The 5902-nt window shown below is 39.2% G+C and overlaps 1 pseudogene; it reads left to right on the top strand.

The window, feature by feature from the left end:
* The first annotated feature begins 3713 nt into the window (after window positions 1–3713).
* LOC145953812 (uncharacterized) lies at window positions 3714–4721 on the top strand (annotated as a pseudogene).
* Window positions 4722–5902: the final 1181 nt, after the last annotated feature.

The raw sequence follows: 5902 nt of genomic DNA, 5'->3' as shown, positions 1-5902 counted from the left end.
AGGAACGAATTCACCTGGAATTCAGAAGCAAATCTTAATCTTCCCCTTTCAAGAAAACTCTCCAAGATGGTCACAAAGACTCAACAAAAACGCTTTTCTCAATTTGATTATCAGTTCTAACTCATGTCTGAAGTTTCTAAAAGTTCAAACTATTTATAAAAGTCTCAGACGCAGATAATCAATTATTTTAAAGAATAATCAATTATTTTGTTCTTCAAGTTTTATGGAAATCAACCAAGAACAATATAATCGATTATTTTGCTGGATAATTGATTATTCCAAAGAGTTATTCATGGGATAATCGATTATTTTGGCAAATAATCGATTATTTCAGCAAGGCATCCCATTTTACCTGTTGCTGGAATAATCGATTATATGTAACGATAATCGATTATTTTGAGTTAGCTTTCAAAACTTCGTTTTAAGTCTCAAAATAACTTTCCAATCTCTTTAACTCATCATCATACACTCTCTACTTAGCTTAGATATAGATTTTTCTCATGCACATAGCATACACAACAAACTAAACCATTCAAAACAATTTATACACTAATTCCTATTACATAGCATTTTCTTTGACACTTTCTTTGACTTTGTTTTTGTGCTTCCAAGTTGTTGTTGTACACACACATTGTGATCATAAGTTGTTGTTGTACACACATGTTGTGATCATCAAAACTCCTTTAAGCTTCAAGCTCTCCTAAGCTCAATAGTATATAGTTGATACTTGTATAGGTGTGTTTTTGCCTTTGTATTTGTGAGGCACTTTATTCCTTTTTATTAGATATTGTATATTGTTTCTAAGGTAGGTTACTTGGGCACTTTGACTCCATTTAACCTAATCTAGAAAAAAACTCTTTTCTTATTTTTCTAGTAGTAGGATTGGGAGTGGCATTAGCAAGCTAGAGAGTGAGACTAGCAAGCTAGAGAGTGTTACTAGCAATTGGACCAAGAGATGGACCTAGGCTAAATTTTACATATTAGACTCATTTTACTCCTAATTTTTCATAGATTTGATTTAGCTAGGTTCCATTCACATTAGATGACCCTAACTAAACCAAATCAAAATTTTTCAAAACCGGTTGGAGTAAAATGAAGTCCATGAGCCGCCCACCTTGTCTTGTGTTCACATGGCCGCTTTTCTCTCAAGCTTAGAAGCTTGAAGCACAAGCTTCTCCTTAGCTTGCTTACCAAGCAAGCTAAGTGAGTAGCTTGCTCTCCAAGCCTCTAGACCATGGACAGTTAGCTAGACCTTACCATGGTTCCTAATGAACCATGGTTAAGGCTAGCTTGCTCTCCAAGCTTCCTACTCCTATATACTTGTTTTCCTTTCATTGTAAGACACTTTGGGATGATATTTTTGAGTGAGATCAGAATTTGCACGAAAATTCTCTCTTCCAAAAGTCTTTAACCTCTTTGATATTCATCCAATTCTTTTATCCCTTCCATAGAAGAGTGTGGTGAGAATTGAAGAGACTTATCTATTTCCCAAGGAGTGGCGTCTTTTGAGAGGGTTCTACACCAAACCGTGGTGCTTCCAAGGTCTCTCCCTCCATTGGATACCTTGGAGAAGCTTAAGAAGAATCAAGGAGCCAAAGGTCTAGGGAGGAACTTGAAGAGGAATCAACATCAATCCGGATTCTCCAACAAGTTTCCATCACCTAGTCTTAGCCTTAGGATAATCACTTCTCTTAAGCCTTGTCCGTGGGCTTTCCTTTGATTCTCTAGCTAGGGAACTTCCTTCTTAGCCTAGAGAAACCATATCATTCTCTTCTTAATTCAACCTTCAATCTGTGATCATCAATCAAGGAAGAAGATCCGTGAGTTTGGAGGAGGCAAGGGAAGATTAAGCTTCACTTCACCTACCTACTTCCATCATTTTACTTTGTAATCTTAGCTTTTATTTTGTAATCTACTCTAGTGTCATTGTCAAGTTTTCCTTTGTGTGCTAGCCTTTCATTTGTGCCTTATTTGTTGCTTGTCTTTCTTTGGACTTCTTTCTATTTTTGTCTCATTTCTTTCCACCAATTGGTGTAGCTATTTCTAATTGTTCCTTTTCAGTTTTAGCACTAATATTCCAACAACTTAAGGTGTGTTGAGTGCTTCTTGAAGGTGTAGAAGGCCAAGTTCAAAGGAAGCCAACTTTAAAGGCTTTTGGTGGTAACCAATATCAAGGTTGCTTCTAAAATAGGAGTAACACACTTGATCGGGCTGCACATTGGTGGATGAATTGGAAGACAAAGAAAAACACAATTTGTGAAAATTTTGTGAAATTTGTGACTAGTTTAGAGACGAAAATTTTGGTTACCAAATTTTCCTTGAAAAATACGTATCTAAATTTGTCATTAATTTAGTGGCTATTTTTTTTTTGTAAAATTAGGTGCAGCCACTAATTTCAATTAGTGTGAATTTACATTTCATTTGGTGTGAATTTTCATTTCATTTAAGTGTAAATTTGCATTTCATTTGGTGTAAATTTGCATTTCATTTTTTGTAAATTTCAATTTCTCTCATTTTTGTATAAGGCCTTTATTAGGAGTGTCCTGGAGTGCCTTTGGTGTATCTCCATCTCTCCTTAGTGTTTTCAAATATGTAAATACGTTTAGTGCTTGTAAGAGTGGTCCTTGGAAGTCTTTGGTACTTTCCAAGCTCTCACCTAGGTTTACTTGCCTTAAACGCCTAGTTTATGTTTTCTTCTCTTCAAGTTTTCTTGCAATTTAGGTTTTCATACAATTTATGTTCTCAGAAATTTAATTTTTCAAGAAATTTATGTTTTCATGTCATTTATGTTTTCAAGCAATTTATGATTTCAAGAATTGATAATTGTACACATTAGGCACTTGCTTGTTATTTTCTTTTGGAAAAGATCTTTGTGAAAATTGCTTTGTGCAAGACAAAAGTACAAGGGGGTTTAGAGATTTTTACTTGAAGAGGCTTGGTTATTAAGTTGCTCTTTAGTAGCTCACCTCCCTCCATACTTTAATTTCTACTATTAGACCTACAAGTGTCAAGTCTAGCACTTCAAAAATATTATTTTCTTTACAAACTAAAGAGAAAGTGAGGGCTCTCCAAAAAGTCTTTCTTAACCAAAGAGCTCAAATCACTTAAGCTATGGAGAAAGCAAGAGGCCATTCAAAAGGAAAAAGAGAAAATTGAAAGAGAAGGCCAACTTTCTTATTTAGAGGAAGAATTGAGAATTCTTAGGAAACAAGAAGAGAAACTTAAAGAAGTGATGAAAAAACAAAAGAGAAGAAGTAGGAGCTCACACTCTCAATATTCTTCTCCCAATGAGAGTCTAAACATGGGAGACCACTATCAACCTCCTCCTAGGAGAACCATTAGACCAAGGGAAGTCAAGGTTGACCTCCCACAATATTTTGGAAAGGATGATGTGGAACTATATTTAGATTGGGAGATGAAACTTGAGCAAATCTTTACTTGCCACAAGGTAAGTGAAGAGAGGAAACTCCCTCTGGCTACCCTTAGCTTCCAAGGGCATGCCATGTATTGGTGGACGGTCTTAGATAGAGAAAGGCGCCTCCATAATGACCCTCCTATTCAATTCTGGAATGATCTTAAGAGTGCCATGAGGAGGAGGAACATTCCCACCTATTATGGAAGGGAGTTTATGAATAAGCTCCAAAGGCTCCAACAAAGAGATATGTTTGTAGAACAATACACGCAACAAATGGAGCTTTACATGATGAGGGCTTGCATTAGAGAAGAGGAAAGAAGACCCTATTGAGCTTGACTCTAGTCTGACTTTGTGAACTGACTTGAGAGGTGTAGGATAAGTGGGAGCTGGAAACAACGAAAGTGAAATACCGCTACTTTTAACGTTATTTTACTTCTTCCATGAATCAGAAGCGGGGCGCTGCCCCTCTTTTTGGACCCAAGGCTGGCCTCGGTCGGTCGATCCAAGCAGAAGACATTGTCAGGTGGGGAGTTTGGCTGGGGCGGCACATATATTAAAAGATAACGCAAGTGTCCTAAGATGAGCTCAACAAGAACAAAAATCTCGTGTAGAACAAAAGGGTAAAAACTCGTTTGATTTCGATTTCTAGTACGAATACGAATAGTGAAAGCGTGGCCTATCGATCCTTTTTTCCTTTAGAATTTGAAACTAGAGGTGTTATAAAAGTTACCATAAGGATAACTAGCTTGTGGCAGCCAAGCATTCATAGCAACGTCGCTTTTTGATCCTTCGATGTCGGCTCTTCCTATCATTGTGAAGCAGAATTCACCAAGTGTTGGATTGTTCACCCATCAATAGGGAACCTGAGCTGGGTTTAGACCCTCGTGAGATAGGTTAGTTTTACCCTACTGATGATAGTGTCACAATATTAATTCAACCTAGTACGAGAGGAACCGTTGATTTGCACAATTGGTCATCGCGCTCGGTTCAAAAGCCAGTGGCGTGAAGCTACCCTGCGTTGGATTATGACTAAACGCCTCTAAGTTAGAATCCAGGCTAGAAGCGACGCGTGCACCTGTCGTTTGCTTGTCAACCAGTAGTAAGGGGTCTCCACCCTCCAGAGGCCCGTGCTATTGGCAATCCTCGTAAGGCTGATCAGCCATGCGAGACGCCTTGAAGCGCAATTTCCATTGAGCGACGAGTAGAATCATTTGTAGATGACTTAAATACATGATGGGGTTTTGTAAGTGGCAGAGAGGCCTTGCTGCCACGATCCACTGAGATTCAGCCCTTGTCGCTCTGATTCGTCCCTCCGACCTAAAATAAAATCCAAGTTACTTGCATGTCCTCATGTTGAGGTTGCTAATTTTTTTGTGAAGGGACACGACTATGAAATTGGGCGCACATGTTTGTTGCCCAAGTCATTGGTGGATTGTTGGTGTGCCTAAGTCATGTGTTATTACTAGTTTGTTGATGGTGTCCCAAGCCACATGGATTATTGGTGCCCAAGTCACGTGATTTATTGTTGGGGGGTTCATGGCGCCCCCAAGTCATGTGAGTTATTGATGGTGCCCCCAAGTCATCTGAGTTATTGTTGGTGCCCCCAAGTTATATGATTTATTGTTGGTGGATTCTGATGGTGGCCCCAATTCATGTGTTACTATTGGCTCATTGATGGTGTCCCAAGCCACGTGGATTATTGGTGCCCAAGCCTTGTATTATTGGTGGATTGATGGTTCCCCCAAGTCATGTGTGTTATTACTTGTAGATACCCAATTTCGTCCGGGGGCATACAAACAACAAGATAGGACATCAGAGGGCCCGAAAGGCCAAATCAACTAGTTTTAGTGGCCTAGAACGGGCTGTTCCAAATTCAGAACGGGCCGTTCCCAAGTCCGGAATGGGCCATTCTTGGATTGGAACGGGCCGTTCTGAGACCCCTAAGAAGGCCTAAAATTGTAGGTTGGAACGGGCCGTTCCAAACTAGAACGGGCCGTTCTAACCAATCAAAGGTGGCTTAATTTTGTACCCCGGAACGGGCTGTTCTGATTTCAGAACGGGCCGTTCTGATTTCAGAAGGGTCGTTCCAACCAATCAAAGGGGGCTTAATTTTGTACCCCGGAACGGGCCGTTCTGATTTCAGAACGGGCCGTTCTAGGGTGCAAATATACTACATAACGTTCGGATCCGGAACGGGACGTTCCGAATCTAGAACGGGCCGTTCAGGCCCACGTCTGATGCCTATAAATAAGAAATCTTGGGCATAGTTCAGGGACCCAAAAATTTCGTCAAGCACTCCTTAGAGCTTGAAATTTCTCTCTTTTTCTCTCTCTTATATTTCTTGAAATTTCTCTCCCTATTTTGAAGATCCAATAGAGCTCATTCAAGAGGTATTTCAGTTAATTTCTTTCTCTTTATTTTTATTCCTTATCTATAATAATTATCGTTATAATAAAAATAATCATGTAGACATGTTAGGGTTGACTG

The sequence above is a fragment of the Cajanus cajan genome, chromosome 11, assembly GCF_000230855.2.
Source record: "Cajanus cajan strain Asha chromosome 11, NIPB_CcT2T_4, whole genome shotgun sequence".
Lineage (NCBI taxonomy): Eukaryota > Viridiplantae > Streptophyta > Magnoliopsida > Fabales > Fabaceae > Cajanus > Cajanus cajan.
The sequence above is the reverse complement of the archived record's forward strand: the minus strand, read 5'-3'. Positions and strand labels throughout refer to the sequence as shown.